Below are 19,082 nucleotides of genomic sequence, written 5' to 3' on the forward strand. Positions count from 1 at the left end.
TAGCACAATAGTCGAATAAAGCATCCTACAAAGACTTTGGCATGCCTAAAAAGAAATGCACACAACAAATTATGCTCATTAGAGAGCTATGAACATTAAAAATCAATACCAGAAGGAAGAAGAAAATTACTACTCAGTCACAAATGTTCTGAATATCCTGATAATCAAAATAAAAAGAACATAATCACTTTTATCATTCAGAGTCTCAGCTTCCATGAGTACAATTGTGATAGCCTTGCTGAAATGTGTCTAAAGGGTGAACTGCTGCTCAGCTTAAAGCCATTGTTTCCATGAATAAATACAAATCTAGTCACCAGATTATCCAAACTTTAAGAGAAATTAGAACTGCCGATATAAAAATTTCCCAAATTTGGAACCTGGAATTTAATTCATAGTTGGTAGGCTAAAAAAAGTTAACTCTGAGATCAGACTGCCTGAGCTTATGCCTTGGCTTTACCATTTACTGAGGTTTTACCTTGGACATGACAGTAAGTCTCTCTACACCTCATCTGGAAAACAAAATAATACAGTTAACCCTTGAACACGATCCACTTAAATGCAGATATTTTTCAATAAATATGCACACAGCACTGTAAATGTATTTCCTCTTATGATTTTACTAATAACATTTTTTCTCTAGCTTACTTTATTGTAAGATTGCAGTATATAATACATGTAACATACAAATACATGTTAGTTGATTATTTATATTATCAGTAAGGCTTCTCATCAACAGTAGGTTATTACTAAAGTTTTGGGGGAGTCAAAAGTTACACATAGATTTTTGATCGCATGGGGTTTTGGTGCCCCAACTCCTATGTTGTTCAAGCGTCAATGGTAATTATCAACCCCAAAGGGGATTTGTAAGGATTTATATGAGATAACTGTGTGTTTGATGTATTTTAAATGCTTAATAAAGATTAGCTATTTTTACTATTTAAAAGAATATGTTATAAAACCAAAAAAATATCTGTAGTGATAGGTATAGGTCATTAGTTAAGACCTGTGATTTATAATTATTCCTACTCTTCAGAAGGGAAAATGCATCAGGTTTTCAAGGAAAACGTTTTCTACAGCATTCACCTCTAAAATAATATTGTTTTCATGCAAAACTTCATACAGATGACGCAATATAGAGAGTAGGTGTAACTCAATGAGTTCTGCAATGTGACACACCCCTCACGATCTCCCTCCAATCCCACTTTCCAGGCATATTTAATCTTATTTAATCTTAACCAAAAGTCAAGTGGTTTGAAACCTTGCAATAATGTCAGAATACACTATACAATAAGAACCTGATTTCATGTGTATCAACCTGCTTTAGAGATAGATTTTTCTCTAAACAAGATTTACTGTCCATCAAGTCATTATTTATGAGGATTCTCTTAAGGTGCATATAATTTATACCTTATTCCAAATCTAAATTGGCTAAATCTATATTAACATATTTAGTGTATTTATGTGATAAAAGGTAACAAAGCTTCTGTGATTTCCTTCAAAAATTAAAATCTTTCCTCATGCATCAACAAAGTATTATCTACCATCACAAAACCCCACGAGAGAAAGAACATCTATCTCACTTCCTATATTAAACTTCAGCTTCCCATAGCAAAATCCCTTGAGGAAGAGTTACTTCTCAAATGCAAATCAGAACACCAATTCAGGCAAGCCCCAGTTTCTACACAGGGAGTTCTTTATTAACCAAAATTCAAGTCTTAATATTGATTGTCTCATTCCAATCCTCCTAAGGAAGATTCCTGTTCTGAAAAACCTGCCCACTTGATGCTTATCTAAGCTGGTCTTGCTGCTTTGCCAAAATATGATTTATTTTCAAATTTCTCTTCTGAGAGTTCACAGATGCAGTGCAACAAGCATAAGGGAAACTAATTACCTCTTCAGCTTGTCAGGTTTCTGAAAGACATGAATTACGTATCAATTGGCAATATATAACAGCAAACAACAGAACCTAGCCTGAGGATATAACCTTCTATCATCTGTGCCTAGCCTCAATTAAAAGTTTAGTTGCACATGTGTACAGTTACAGTATGTAGGCAAACCTGTTCAGAAAAATAAGATTTTGAATACATCGTGTCTTTCCTTTGCTGCCTCATATTTCACTGCTCCACTAATTCCATGCATCCCCTCTGAAACCTGTAACTGACATCTCAAAATACTAACCAGTTCATAGCATCCTTGCTGCTTGCAATCGAATATAAAACATGAAGAGAACATATTTGGTCGATCTAAAAAAATGCAACTGCAAGACTGCACAAGCTGCCTCATAGGTTATAGCGATGATTAAATGAGATGATATGTGAACATACCTACATTTAGTTTTAAATACATAAAGCTAAAAAAAGTAGAAAGCTAATATTTTTTTAAGTTTCATAAAAATAATGAGTAAGGGAAATCACTCTGTGGAAAACTGTCCATATTATTGATGTACTGGGGGGGGAGTGGAAATCAATGAAATATAATTTTAATTATCATTATTGCCAACTTAAATCCTTAGTATTTCAACTGTAGTACATTCCCCAGGTATCCGAGAAAATACTTTTCTTTATAAAAAAATCATGTCATCGCTTAGTAGAATACAATTCCCTGTACACACTGAAAAGCTTCCAGTTGAGCGCATTAAGTTCTTGCAAAAACATCTATTATAATGCAAATTCTGAAATATAAAGACACTCTAGAATTTCTGTCTATAAAGCAAGCTCATTGAGAAAATTCTGCATATTACAATGGGATAATTTCCCCCCACTTAAGGTGCTTTATATCTGAAAGCACAAATTAGAGGGTAAAATTAAGAGACATTTCTCCTTCAAGACTGAAAATGAGATAAATTATAAATGATATTTGCTGTTAATTTTATCTAAATTGTCAACTAAAATGTCTGAGATTGAAGCACATTTTAGGCAATTTCAAACTATTATTCCTTTGCTTATTTTAAATAATGGAGCTATCTGCAAATATAAGAAAAATAAAATGAAAAATATCACTGTTTCTTATGAGAGTATTTCCAGTCATCTTTTGGCTTGGTTTCAACTGCTTATCTTAAATTTGAATAATCTTAAAAATAATACTAAAAGATTTATAGAATATCCCCTTCTAAAAGGTTGTATTTGACATTGTTAATAGTGATCATTAATTATTCTACTTATTATAAGTTTCAGAATGACATTATGTTATGCCTGGCTGATAACTTGAAAGCTCTGTAATTATAAAGAATGACAAAATGTTACTAAATTGCCAATATAATTAATTCAGGTTTTTCTCAGTTCATGTGAGATCAAGTGAGCAAAAATTAAATAACAATTTAGAAGAATTTAATAACAAATAAGACAGATCTACATGATATATACATTGAATTCCATACCTTGAAAAGCAATGAAGTTTTATTCCCAAATTCCCTTAGTTCATAAATTTTGCCATATTAGAACACAAAAAAATCAAAAATTTAAAAGACAGTACCAGTAGAGACCATATTTTCTGATCACTATGCACTATAGATAGAAATAGCAATTAGAAAATAATCTAACAATATCTAACATCTGAAAATCAAAATTATTTGGTCAATACTTTAATTTTGTAAAATTACAGAATATTTTAGGGGCACCTAGCTAGCTCAGTCAGTAAAGTGACTGACTTCAGCTTCAGCTCAGGTCATGATTCTGATCATGAGATTTCAGGGATCTCTTGGGATCTTGGGATGGACCTGTGTCAGGCTCCCCACTCAACAAGGAGTCTGTTTGTCTCACTTCCTCTGTCCCTCCCCCAGATTATGCTTTCTCTCTCTCTCTCTCTCTCAAATAAATAAATAAAATCTTAAAAAAAAAAACCTATAGAATATTTTATATACTACATATTGGAACCTAATTGACAGAAACCAAACAGTTCTCAAATAGCCTTAATACTCATATTAATGAAGAAGAAACAGTGAAAATATGTGAATTAAACATCCAACTCACAGTTAGAAAAAGAACAACATAGCCTAAAAAAGTAAAACATTTTAAAATGATATATGAATAAGGAAAAAATTATACAGATGATAAGCGAAATAATAGTTAATTGAAAAGAAACAGATAACCTTTCAATATTCTAATCAAGAAAAGTAAAGAGAAGAAAGCATATACACAAACCCCCATATGGGACTCTATGTCACAACCCTAAGATCATGACCTGAGCCAAAAACAAGAGTCAGATCCTTAACCATCTGAGCCACCCAGGTGCCCCAGTGCCTAACAAAGTACTCCTTAATGATAACAAAAAGGAGTCAACAATCTTTGCTTAAGCTGTTATATCTCTAGGGCTTCTGCCATCCTGGTATTGCTACTCGGATTACAACTACTACCACTTCCATAAGCTAACGCCACTGCCATCACTGCTACAAAGGTCAGCTCAGTCTTTGCCTTCAGAAGTCAGTCTTTGGATGCTGCTCTGGTGGCCTGGTGCTAGCCGCTCAAAAAAGGCTTTCTTCTCTTTTATCTCCCTCTCTTCTTTTCCTATCTGATCCTAGCAGTTGAAAGAAGGCTATCTCTGGTCTGTCTGGAAGGATTACAACTGGAACTTGAGCTTTCCAGAGCCCCTTTCCATTTTCCCTAATGACAATGTGAAATACTTAAATCTGAAGGTTCAGTCCTTCTTTGCTGATTTTTCTTGGCTATGGATATGAACCTCACTAACTCTTCAAAAACAGACTGTGAGGCCCAAAGTGGTTCAAGACATTTACATCACTTGAAATCCCAACTTCACATTTCACAGGCAATGCTTTTCTTTGCACATCAAGGCCTAGAGTCTTATAGAGTTAAGTGTATCAAGTTTCACAAAAGGGCTTTATTTTGCCAGTATCTTACCTTCTTAACCTTTCCTTTTAGGATATATTGGTTAGTTTAAAAATATGTAAGTTTGAAATGGTATTAAAAGTTGCATATAAGTATATATCAGCATAGAGTGGTGCTCGCTGTGAGAGCTCAGAAATGAAAATATCATTGGTAGTATTGGAACTCTACCACATACTATATTTGCAGCTGGGGAAAGTGACTGAACCCTGCTCCATGTCAATTTCCTTAGCTATAAAAGGGATATAATTATAGAACCTGTAGTCCATATTATGGTGGTTCAAAAATAAGTCTGTTATATAACATATATAACATATGTACATAGATATGTAAAGACCTCAGAACTATATCTGGAACACAAACTCTCAGAGGATATCATTTCTGTTTCTTATTCTAGTCACTACTCTGAAGAGTTAGTGGTGCAGGGGTGCATAAAGAGCAGTTCTAAAAACTTTTAGAAAGAAATACAATTATAAATTATTATAACAATCATAATTGTAATGAGAAGATGGAAGCCAATTATTTAACTTATGCCACAGCATGATGAAAGCAAAATGAAAAACAAAAATGGATAAATGATGAATACAGGAATTATACATTCAAATACATTAAGCATAAATGGCATTTAAATAGTTGCTGAACACTTAACTGCAACCCTGAATGCAATTATAAACAACATCTTGAGTAAAAATATTGCGTATAGGTTTCTAACAACAAATATTGATTTATGTTATTAACACAGATGGGCAAGTTCAGTATGGAAAAAGAGCAAGAATAGAGTACAATAATAGTGATTAATCAAAAGACAGCTTAACCCAATTTTATAGTTTGGGCAAAAATTATACAATTATTTTCCTAAATAAAGAAATAAGATTTTTTCCTAAAAAACAATCTTTGACTGTAAAATCTTAAGTGCTCTAGGAGAAGTTGCATTTTAGACGTGTAATGATATAAAGTTTTAGGTATGCAAGATGAATAAATTCTAGAGATTTGCCACAACATTGTGCCTTTGGTTAATAATACTGTACTATGCAGTTAAAAAAAAAAACAAAAACAAATTAAGAAGCGGTGTGCCTGGGGGCTCAGTCCGTTAATCATCAGACTCTTGATCTCAGCTCAGGTCTTAATTATTCGGTTGTGAGTTTAGGTCCCACCTTGGGTTCCCAGTGCGGAGCCCACTTAAAAAAAAATAAGAAGGTAAAACAAAATTTTTAATTTAAAAAATTTAAAAAAAAAAAGGTAAACCTCATGTTTAGTGCCCTTACTTACCACAAAAAAATAAAATAAGATAAAATGAAATGAAATTCAATCAGAAAAACTTTAATTTAAATCCTACTTTGACATTTATATGTATATAAGTAATATGAGAGTAGGAATCACATAACAATTTCTGAGATTTTTATTTTATTATGTATAAAATAAAATTAAAGAGATTGATTTCAGGACTCTAATGAGGATAAAATAAAATATTTTAAGGTGGCAACTTATGTAGTAATACTTGGAAATATAATGCGTGTTCAAACGATTCTTCTCTCCCCCATTCCATTATTCTGATCTCTCACTTTTATTCATTATGTATATACTTCTATCATTGTCATACATCTATCACATATCATCTTTAATATCAGCTTAATCATCAGTCACCTCAATCAATTTCTGTGTAGTCATCTTTTATCCTGTGACCCTGCTAAATTAGTTTATTTGTTCTAATAGTGTTTTTGTTGTTTTGCTTCACTTTTTGTGGACATGAAGCATTTTAGGAAAAGAGTGGCAAAGTCAGATTTGCATTTTAAATAGATAATTTTGCAGCTGTGAGGAGGATGTATTTGAAAGAGGAAATGCTGGAGGAAAGGAGATTATTTTTCAACACTATTGAAACAGTTACTGACATCCAGAAGTCTAGCAGGAATATATAACGAGACTAGGAGTATACTAGAAAATGAATTAAGTAAGATAATTGCTTAATTTTTTTCACAGAAATTAGCATGTTTATTTTAAGAAAATTGCTTTCAGTTCTCTTTTCAATTAATTACATTTATTGTACTCATTATAGCTCATGGACTTCTGCTTCTGGTAATGTCAGATCGTGTAATTTGGACTAGTTCTCTTGATAAGGAAAACTGAGAACATCAGACACCATATGTGTGTGTGTATAGTGTCCACCCCCCCCCCCCCCACACACACACACACCGTACTCATCTATGACCTAATATAGTAAGAAAGTAGTGAAGAATTGGGATCAAGTTAGGTTTTGGACATTTAGGTCTGATAATTTTCCCTAGTTTTATTTTTTTATTTTTAATTTTCCCCCCAAGTTTTAAAGGGACTAGCCTAAGCATATTTGACAGCTTCATAGGGCTCTAGAGGGGCAGGTGTAGTCAAGTTTTGATAAGATGGTGTGGCTCTAGGGAATCCTCTTCATTTGAAATTCAGACTCTGAAAGGCCATACTCAAGAAGAAATACACCTGAATGATAGATATCCCCAGGAATTATTTGAATAAAGGTAAATGAGGATTGCTATTTTCCTAGGCCATAATAAATACATGCTCCCCCTGTAGGAAGATAAGATCTAGAACTAAAATGATTTCAACTAACAATTTTACAAATCAAATGTCTGCCACATAGTCAAAAATAACCATATACATGAGATGACAAGACATTAAGAATAAACAATAACATAAATAGTAAACAGAAACAGATTATAGGAGTCCCAGATATTGAAATTATCTAGAAGACTTATTATAACTTATGCTTATAGTGTTCAAGGTGGTAAGATTGTAAAATTTCACAGGAAATGAGATTTAAAAACAAAACAGATGAAATTGTACTGTCAGAAAAGACAATAAACACAACAAAGAACCAAATAAATAGATTTGACAACAAATTGGATACAGTAGAGAAAATTACTGAACCAAAAAATGGATATAAAATGTTCCTAGTAAATCATAGAGAGATAAAACAATAGAAAATAAGAAAAAAAAAGTGTAAGAAGGCATAAAAGACAAAATGAGAAGAATAAACATATGGAAAGTGGAATGCTAGAATGAGAGAAAAATGGAATGTAAATGAATTTTAAAAAGAGAAAAATGGGGATCCCTGGGTGGCTGGGATCCCTGGGTGGCACAGCAGTTTAGCGCCTGCCTTTGGCCCAGGGTGCGATCCTGGAGACCTGGGATCGAATCCCACGTCGGGCTCCCGGTGCATGAAGCCTGCTTCTCCCTCTGCCTGTGTCTCTGCCTCTCTCTTTCTCTCTCTCTCTGTGTGTGACTATCATAAATAAATATAAAAATTTTTAAAAAAAGAACAAAAATGTTCCCAAACTAATACAGGGCATTGTTCCCAAACTAATACAGGGCATTCAGAATAAAATGACATGTTAAAAATGCCAAAGGAAAATAACCACTACTTTAATATTCTATACCCAGTGAAAACACCCATGAGGAATAAAGGTGAAATAAAAACATTTTCAAAAAGTCCTAACCTGAGAAATTACTCATCTGTAGACTACACTACAGGAAATATTGAAGGCTGTTCTTCAGAAAGAAGAAAAATGAATCAAATGGAAGAGTCAAGTCCCAGAAAGAGTAATCAGTAACACAAATGGTAAATGTGTGAATAAATCTAAGGGAATATTGCCTGTATAAATCTACAAAATAATATCTTTTGCATCACAGACATGGGATTAGAAGGCAGGTAAATACACATTAACATTACACTTTAGCATACTGAGTTTGCACATCACAGTTTATACATTAACTATTATAAGAATAGCAAAATAGTATAAAACTGTCAGAGTAATAGAGAAGGAAATTGAATAATTAAAAATAGTATTCAATTCAAAAGGAAACATGAAAGATTAATAAAAGGAGCACCAGACAGACAAGGAAATAGAAAGCCCTTACTAAGACAGTATATTAAGCACAAATGTTCAAGTAATCACAGTAAATATAAAGAGACCAAATAATTAAAAGAGAAAGATTGTCAGTTGGCATACAAATAAAATCAAGAACCATTTGCTATCTTTGCATAATACACATAGAAACACAGACACATTGGAAGTAAAAGGATAGATAAATGTGTACCATACAGACTAAGAAAAAAGAAATCCTCTATTGTACAATTAAAATCAGATGAAGCACTATTTCTGAGAAAATGCCTGTCTAGGAAAAGCAGTCACTTCATGATAGTAAAGGTTCAACTGGCCATGAAAATAAAACAATGATATAGTAGAATGCAGCTAATAACAGTTTCAAACACATACAAAAATTAATAGAATTGTAAAGAAAAATAGAAATTCTATAATCATAGGGGGAGACATTATACCAACATAGAATTTTAGGCGTGGAGCTCTAAAATGAAGTTACATTTTTAGAAGACAAATTAAATTTACCTAACAACGTTACCAAAATAAGTGATTTCAGAGATATTAACTGATTAAGTTTCTTCTAACTCAAGCAATGCCAACTGCCATAGATTCTTTTGCACAGATTGAATATAGTCCATATGACCATATTCTGATGACAGAACAGATTAGGCAATTAACTTACAGAATTTTTTAAATGACACTTTGTATAAATATCGTTAAATGATGTTTCCCATATACACAATTAACAAAGATATAATAATCTTGCTATCATTTGGAGCTGATTTATCTCCTTTATCTTAGAAATATATCATTAGGTAAGATTTTATCATGAAAAACTTTTAAATTAATAACCACTATTTTTTAAGCTCATCAATTAATGATCTTTTGGTAAGTCACCAAAACATAAATGCACATTCTAAACTCTCATATAAATACGTAATACATTTTGAGCCAAAATATTGCATATTTTAATTGAAGCAGATTATCCTAAAAGTAGACATAAGAGACCCATAAGTAAAAATAATCCAGGAATATTAGTTTAATATAAAACAATGCAGTGACAAATTCTAATCACATCCATTTTTGAACAATTACCTCTAATTAACACCAAAATGAACATGGGATTGCAGGAAAAACAATGTTTCAAAGCAGAAATCTTCATCTTATGTTGAATACTGTCTTTGCAGGCAGTCTGAGACCTCTTGACCTTCTGGGAGAGAGAGTCAAGAGGAATATTTAATATTTACCTTTTTCCCGCAGCACCTTTCCCAAGTTTCAGTATCAAGGATCTCACTTCTTGGGAGGCAAAAAAGGATTTAAAATTTTCATTTTGGGAGAAATTTGTTATAATTCAAGACCCAAGAGAGAAATTACCAATCATTCAGAATATCACTCAAAAAATGCTGTTATATGTGGGAGACATTAGTAGATCTGTATTTTAAAAAAATTAAGAGTCATAAATCAAATTGCAATGCAAAGAATAATTTAAAATTCAGGCACTATGTTCCTTTGATCTACTAATCTTCACTAAGAATTATTCACATAATCTTTATGACTGTTAAGTAATCAGACAATACCTTTTAGGTGCTTACTAAGGTCTGTGATATATAAGCTAATAGAGAGCTACTATTTTGTAAACTAAATAGCAGAGATCGATGTAAAGATGTGTGATATAATTAGCTAAAGTGTGACAGTCATGTTTGTAAAGCATTCTGCATCTATAGTTCTAAACTTTTTCTCTCTTCCAAACTAGAACATTGTGGTAGTTGCTACCTAGCCTTGAGCCATAAGGTCCTGAATAGAAAGATCCAGAAAAAGCAAACAGTGTAAATTTCAATGTCTCTGTTATTGAATCTAGATTTTTTCTTCAGAGTTTAATAAAAACAAATGTCATATGCATGCTAATATGAAGTACACCAAGTTAGACTATAATATTTCGTGGAATACCCAAGTTAGAAATTCATCTTACAAATACTAATGGCTATTTTTCTGTTAATATCATTGATCATAAGAGCAGCAAAAAAAGAAAAAAAGAAAAAAGAATGAAAAAGAAAAGAATCAATAATTAAAAGATAAGATATTCAAAAATTAAAAAATAACCAAAATATTCTACTTTCATTTTTGTCCTTCCATGAAATGAAAGTCAGATATAGATTTCAAATAGTGGTAGCAGTATCATAACGTTTCATAGCTATCTATCCACACCATTTCTTTCATAAAAGCTGGCTTAATTTAGGAAATAAACTCTCTAATAAAAGAAGATGAAAGTATGAAGAGAAATGGAGTTTGAAGTAAAAATGGACTACTATCTCTTATTCATACCTTCAAAGCAAGCCATTTACCTTCTGATCTGCCTTGTTCTGATTTATAAAATATCAAAAATGCCACAATCTCTCGATACAAAACCCACAACTTTCTAAAAGGACCTTGGAGGTGTAATTTCAACACCAGCCTCATATATACTAGGACTTTAGTGTTATAAACACTTTAGCCATAATACACTATAAACTGTATTTGTTTTCTCATTTTATCAAGATGTTTAATATATGATGTCTAATTTTTATGACTATATGAGATTTGCCAAATAAGCACAAAGTAGATACCACAGAGAATATGTTCAACAAACAAAAGAATGACTTTTATTTTCATTTCATTATTTAGTACTTTTGAACAATAGCTACAACATGCCAGATACTGCTGCAGGCACAAAATACAGCTGTAAACCATTAGAAAAGAATCCCCTGGCTTCATGGAACAGAGTCTAGTGGAGGGAAAAACACACAATAAATGAGCAAGGAAATAAAGTATACACTGTTTTGGATGGTTATAAGTGCCATGGAGAAAAAGCAGAGCAGATGAATTGGAAATATTAAGGAGCGAGCTGTTTTAATTTTGAAAACATTGATCACGCATGGCCTCACTGAAAAGGTGGTATCTGAGTAAAGCCCTGAAGAGCTGAGAGAGCCAGGCACATGGTTGTTTGGGGGATAACTTTCCAGGCCTAGAGACCAGCCAGTGCAAAGTCCCTAAGGCAGTTGAATGCTTGACATGTTGATCAGCAAATACACCAGGGTAGTGGGAGTAGAATGGATGAGCTAGAAAACTGCAGGAGATGCTATCAGATGGAAAAAGGGAAGGGGACAGCCGTTAGATCTTTAGGTCAATTTAAACACCTGGGCTCTTACACTGAGAAGGGGAGGCATTTCAGAGATTTGAGCAGATGTGAAACAAAATTTGACTTACCTTTTATCAGAATTAGGAGCTTTCTTGTTATTTTCGGAGCAGACTGATGAGGTACAAGAACATAAGCAAGCCATCAGTTAGGAAAAGCCTGTCTGATCCAGGTAAGAGATGGTGACTCTAACTAGGATGGAGCTATAGATGTGATTAGCGTAGTTCAAGTCTACGTATATTTTGAAGATAAAATGGAGAGATTTTACTGCCAGATGGAACACAGAACGTGTGAAAGAAATAAAACACTGAGGTTTTGGCCTAAGCCAACAGAAGATTGACATCGCTATTAATTCGAGATGCAGAAGAGTAAGTGAAGATCATGAACTCAATTTGGGACGTGTTAAATTTCTGTTTTTGACAGTAGGAGTCTGAAGGTCATAGGAAAATGTCTAGATTAGAAATGTTAATTCCAGAGTCATCCACATTTAGATGCTATGGTAAGCCAGGAGATAGAAGAGATCATCAATCATGTCAGCCCAGATGGAAAGAAGCAAGGTACAGGTACCAAGTTCTGGAATAATCAGGCATTAATGGGTCTGGAGTGACCAACAACAAACACTGAGGAGTGACCAATGAAGTAGGAGGAAAAGTAGGCAAGTGTGCTGCCCTAGAGCCAAATGAAGAATGTGTTTCAGAAGAGATCAAGAGCGGGTAATGCTGCTGATTAACAGGAATGAGTCTGAGAACTGACCAATGCACTTAGCAATATGAAGATTAGAGATAATGTTCACAAAGCAGAGTAGGTGACGTTTACAGGGTAAATGCCCAGCTGGAGTAAGTTCAAGAGAAAATGAAGAAATTGTGGAGAGAAGTGGGAAATAATGAGTGTATAATTTTTTTTTAACTTTTGCTGTAAAAGGGAAAGAAATGGAGTGGTGACTTGGTAAGGCGAAGTTATTAATAGAATTCCTTTAAGATGGGAGAAATAAAGAATACTTAATACTGTTGGTTATAAAAAAAAAATACTGTTGGTTATAACCCATTAAAGATGGAATCATTGATGATGTAGGAAAAGAAGAGGAAAAGTTTTGTCCTGAAATAGCAAGAGGGGATGACGTATGGGCACACGAAAGGGAACTGCCTTTTTCCAGAAACATGGACGGTTTGTTACATTAGAGGATAAAAAGCAATGGAATAATTAGAAATAACCCTCAGTTGCAAAGAATTTACAAATACACTTGATATCCAGTTGGATTATAGGCCTTGTCTTCTTATTACTACAATATATTCCTAGGAACCATAATTAGCCAAGGTTTAAAAATAAAGCACAGATATCAGCAACGCTACACTGTAAGCATAGAATCTGACTCAGAGTAGGTCCTAAAATATTTATTGTATAAATCATAATTGTTGATTAAATGGTTGTGATTAAATCAGTAAAGCTAAAGTGTATATGCTTTGTAATCATTTGAAATTAGCAAAAGTATTCAACATATTAGAGGGAACTAGAATTACTCTTTTAGGGCAGCCTGGGTGGCTCAGCGGGTTAGCCCCGCATTCGGCCCAGGGCGTGATCCTGGGGACCCGAGATCAAGTCCCACATCGGTTTCCCTGCATGGAGCCTGCTTTTCGCTCTGCCTGTGTCTCTGTCTCTCTCTCTCTCTCTCTGTGTGTGTATCTCTCATGAATAAATAAATAAAATCTTTAAAAAAATAAAGAATTACTCTTTTATATGTGAGTAAACAGAAGTCTCGGAAGTTCAATAGTTTTCTGTGGCATGGGGTTTAGCAAAGTTGAAACTGAAATCCAGGTATTACTTTTCTTGTTAAATACTTTTCCATGCAATCCATATTTTCTTGCTTGTAAAAAGTATCTGATGGACAATAAAGTATGCTTTATTAAAGTACATTAAAAGGTAAAGTCATGGTATTATAAATACAATGATTTGAGATCCTTAAATAACTGTGTTTGTATAATTATATGAACTCTAATCATCTTTTCATATTTCATTCATAATAACGTTGTTTGCCTTATTAAAACTCAGGAGCAGTCATGAGAAATAATTTCAATGGCCCATGTCTCATAAAGAAGGTTTCCAGAGAAGTTTAATACTTCTTCATATTCAATGAGCATAATGAAATGAAGGAGATGGCTCAGAGAAAACAAAAGTAAGCCATGAATAAAATCCTGGTGAGTACCACTTACCAACTGTGTGGTGTTGAACAAGTTACTTAACCTCTCTGTGCCTCGGTTGTATCATCTGTAAAATGGGAATAATAACAACCTCATTGGAATGTTTTGAGGATTAATTGAGATGATACATCTAACCAGTTTAATGAAGGACCTGGATTCAGAAATCAATACTATTATGTCTTCTGATTCCCTCAGGTAAAGAAATGAACCCCAAATAAAATTTCAGGGAGGTGTCTTAGCTTTTCTGCTCAGCTTAGAAAATAAACTATCTTTCCTTTTGTTTGGGAATTAAGTAGTCTAACAATTTCATAGTTCTAGTTCCATACAGGACTATGTAATATACAAAGCCTTAAGCGCCTATCCCACCTAGGGCTCACCCCTTTCACTCAGCTCGGGCTTGTTTCAAGCTTGAAGTCTGCAATGGAGGATGTGGACACAGTGATCTCCCTTTATGTTGATGTCCTACACTCATAGCAAAAGTTTCTGACCCTTCCAGAGTCTGAGCCTCGGAAGGTGAAACTGGGGGGAACCTGGGTGACTCAACGGTTGAGCATCTGCCTTCGGCTCAGGTCGTGATCTTGGAGACCCAGGATCAAGTCCCACTTTGGGCTCCCTGCGTGGAGCCTGCTTCTCCCTCTGCCTGTGTCTCTGCCACTCTCTGTGTGGCTCTCATAAATAAATAAATAAAGTCTTAAAAAAAAGGAAGGTGAAACTGGATTGAAAGATCACAGTGGAATGTGGCTGACACAGTTGTCATCTATGGTCGGGGCATTCTGAATGACAAATACACAATTGATGACCATTCTTCTGGAGTAGGTCCATGGCTTTCTCAAAGAACCTGTCTTTCTTAGTTTTACTTGGTTCACATTCAGTTTCTTATTGGGAATCAATCCTCCAATTTCTCTCATTATTCACCACCTGGGGACCTGGGATTCAAAAAATTATCAACTTTTTTTTCTTTTCTTTTTTTTTTTTTTTTTTGAAAGACTTGAAGCTTGCCTACCATGAGATCCTTTAATCTGTGCACAGGCATCTTTAGCCACAGTTGTCTTTTAGACTTTACATTCTACATCCTTCAGTTTCTGGAGGAAATAAATCAAGCTCTCTTAAGTGTTTGCCCTGAAGTTCCTCTCACCTGGCTCAACTGAACGGCAATCATCCCATCCCTTATACATATAATGGTAGGTAATGCACAACAAACCAAGAGCTCCCCCCAAAAAAATCCAGTCTCTCTTCTAGCTTTACCACCTCAACCTTTGTAGAGTCTTAAAATGGAGTTTGAACTAACAGTGGACTTATTAGTTGGATTATGTCTTTGTGAATAAAGTCTTACACCTCACTTATTTAGTCTCTCTTTAAAGAGAAAGATAGAAAGACTCCCATTTTAATATCTGGATCTTAAAATAAAGCACTGCCTAGTGGGAGTGTTCACAAAAATTAGCTCTTGCTATTATTCATCATCTTTGTTATTTAACATTTAAGGAGTGGATAGATGAGGAGCTCATCACAGAAAAAGAAATAGGGAGGAAAAAGTCAAAAAAGACTTAAAAACCAAGTCATGTAAGTTAAGAGAGTAAGATGTTTGGCTTTTTTTGTTTTGTTTTGCCCTTTGAGAAGGGAGCAGTCACAGTGTCAAACTTTGCAGTTAATTTTAATAAAACAGACCTATTGCATTCATCAACTGCCTACTGGTGACATCATTTGAGCAGCGAGTCTGAGGAAAAGCCAGACTTCAGCTGCTCAAAGGTGAATAGAAAATGAAGAAACTGAGACAGTGAGAACAGACAAGTTGGGAAATAAAGTGTCCGGAAAAGAAAAGATAGACTGATGGCTAAGCAGAGACAAGGTGTTAATTAAGTGACTCTTTTGTTGATCTTGTGCTTTCCCTTTTAAGAAATAGATTTGAATATATTACCAAAAAAGTCATTTGATAGAGCAAGAACAATTGAAGATAGATACAAAAAAAATAATCAAAAGGACAGGAGAAGAGGGCATCAAAGATTTAGAGGAAGATCTGAATCAGAGAGGGCAGCGTATAACACTGGCAAACAGAAGTAAAGGAAGATGAGTATGGGAATAAATAAGTGTATGGGGGTTATGGGGGAAAGAATCAGTACTGAAGGACAACATAACACGTAGCCTAGAAAAAGAATGGTTACAAAGAATTAAGGACATGGGAATTACAAGATGAAATAATTAATAGCATTGCTTGGCACAGAGAAGCCAAGGGGCATGAGGAATAAAAGAGGATCACTAGATTTTGCAAAATATGTATCCGTGGGTGGCATATGGGAGTGTATTTTTAAGAGAATGGTGATGATAGAAGCCTGGTCATAAAGGTTAGAAAAGAGATACAAATAAAAAGTTATAAATCATGAGAAACAAAGGCTGCTTGTTTTTCCCAAATGAAATGAACAACTAACAACTGGGGAAAACAACTAACTGGGGGAAAGAAAAGCACATTAAGAAAAGAGAATAACTATAAGAGGTAGCAAAAGATGCAGCATCTTTGATGGGAGCAAGGGAAAAAATGGTTAGTGCAGCGGCATTAGGTTTCATTGAAAAGGAAAGAGCTCGATCCAGATGTTATCTTCTTAGCACAATATGGCGGGATGTTGTCTAACTTAATCAAGGGACATGTGAGACTGGCCACTGAGGAAATGGAAAATTTGGGGAAAACATTTAGAAGAGTGTAGCTAAGAATTTTTTTAAAAAAGGTAAATCAAAGGATTTGCAAAATTTGATAAAGATTGCAAAGAGTAAGGATTTTTAGTGCTTTCAATTTGTGCTAGTGTTCATTATTGCCCAGTAAAATTGTGCAGTTAAGGTTGGCTAAGAATAATGATGATAATATCTAAAGATCTACAGTAATAATAACAGTATCGGTAGGTGCATTTCACATTTATTGAGCATGTACTAGCTGTGAGGCGCTGAATTGATCATTTGACTTGTTCCAGCCCATTTATTTCTCATAATGATCCTATAAGGCAGGTTCCATCACTGTTTGAATTAACTACTTTAACCAAAATCACTGAGCTAGTAGGTTACAGGCCAAAGAAAATACTTAGGTAGTCTGCCTCCAGAATTAAAGTGACTCTCTGCAAGTATCACTGAAATATTTTGTGTTTAAAGTGTCAAAATATAAACATATTCCTGCTCTCCACAAGTAGCCTCTTTCAACTTAATTCCTCTTCAGGGTATACTACTAGCACACACAATTTATGAAAAATGCCTCCTGACATTTTTAAATGCTCAGGGTTTCTGAAGCATACACACACACACACACACACACACACACTTCCTATCAGCCACTCCCAAGAGAAGACATCATTCCTCCGTCCAGTTAAGGAAATAGTTTCAGAGAAGTCACGTTACTTACCAGTGGCCCCTCAGCTAATAAGTGAAAGAACCTCAATTCAAATCCAGATCTTCCGACTCAACTTCAAAGCCTTGGCCATTGAGTTCATTATCAGTCCTTGTCCATCCTTTCTCCCCAATATTCTTCCCATTTCTATGGTCTGTCTTAGATTCGAGGTTCACAATCTATTTCAGATTCTCACAGCTCACTAGGACTATTACATTATCACAATAAGCTTTCCCTAATACAATAATGGCCCGAATGACTTTATAGTTGTGGTAGACCAATTGCAGTGGTGGTCCTCGTGCTTTAACTCTCCCTGTAATTTTGCCATGTAATTTTGTATTGCTTTCCACTCTGCCTCTAGGCTTGGCCAAAAAATATTACCAAGAGAAGACTCAAGCAGAAGCTTAAAAAGCACTTGTTTATTTCTGCTTTGTACTTACTCTTCTTCCATGACCATGAGAACCTGCCAAGGCTGGCCTATCACAGGATGACAGACATGTATAGAACTGAGTGGCCCCAGTTGGTCCAGAGAAGGCCATTCTGGATCAGACAATAGCTAGTTAATATACAGATAATTGAGCCAACCTTCAGCTAACCAATGGCATAAGTGAACTAGCCAAGATCAACCAACCCAAGTCAAGATCAGCTGAATTCCATTAACCCAAAATTTTGCATGAGATTTTACACTGCAGTTTTATGTTGTTTGTTACATAATTTTACTTTTTTAAAGTTTTTTTTATTCCAGCTAGTTAACATACAGTGTTATATTAGTTTCAGATGTAGAGTATAGTGATTCAACACTTCCATACATCACCCAGTGCTCATCAAAGTGCACTGCTTGATACCCATCACCTATTTAACCCATCCTCTCACCTACCTCCCTCTAGTAACTATCAATTTGTTCATTACAGTTAAGAATCTGTTTCTCACTTTTCCTCTTTCTCTTTTCTCCCCTTTGCTCATTTGTTTTGTTTCTTAAATTCCACAAGTGAAAATCATATGGTATTTGTCTTTCTACGTAGTAGAAGTTTAGCAATATCTTAGCTGATGAGTATATTATGTAATCTATCCTAAATCAAAATGGCAGAATTATACTCCTTCATTATTACCTCATCATGTCACCAGTTCACTCAAAATTCTGACCATCCTACATACTAACTCCTATTGTTAACTGTCACTATATATATAAACAGGTAATATTCCTCCACTGCCTCTATATAAAATTTCATTCCTACCCTACAACGCTTCAACAAACAAATATGTCAGTTAGTCTCCTTACTTGATTCCTATTTATTCTTCTTCTAAAAAATATATTTTATTTATTTATTCATGAGACACAGAGAGAGAGAGAGACAGAGACAGAGACAGAGACAGAGACAGAGACACAGGTAGAGAGAGAAGCAGGGACTCGATCCTGGAACTCCGGGATCATACCCTGGGCCAAAGACAGACACTCAACCACTGAGCCACCCAGGTGTCTCGCTATTTAGTCTTCTTAAAAAAAAAAAAAAATCCAGGGATGCTGCTAGATTATCTCTCTCCTTTGTACAAATCAGGAATCTCAAGGCTAGCCTATAAAGAAGAGCATAGGCTGAACTTCAATCCGCTAGAAGTCTATAAACTTCTGGAACTATATTAATTTGGCTC

General features: G+C 34.5%; 1 protein-coding gene and 1 long non-coding RNA gene across 23 annotated transcripts in view; both read right to left on the bottom strand.

Moving 5' to 3' along the window:
• Positions 1-19,082, bottom strand: part of PPFIA2 (PTPRF interacting protein alpha 2) — a 469,116-nt gene that overhangs the window by 439,870 nt on the left and 10,164 nt on the right. The gene's annotated exons all lie outside the window — the stretch shown is intronic.
• On the bottom strand, positions 1,693-18,479 carry LOC119869338. The gene is made up of 4 exons (XR_005370411.1): positions 17,451-18,479; positions 14,084-14,138; positions 9,800-9,914; positions 1,693-1,911 (listed from the first exon to the last, which is right to left on the bottom strand). It is a non-coding gene; the product is annotated as an uncharacterized LOC119869338 (long non-coding RNA).

The sequence above is a fragment of the Canis lupus genome, chromosome 15, assembly GCF_011100685.1.
Source record: "Canis lupus familiaris isolate Mischka breed German Shepherd chromosome 15, alternate assembly UU_Cfam_GSD_1.0, whole genome shotgun sequence".
In the NCBI taxonomy this organism is placed as follows: domain Eukaryota; kingdom Metazoa; phylum Chordata; class Mammalia; order Carnivora; family Canidae; genus Canis; species Canis lupus.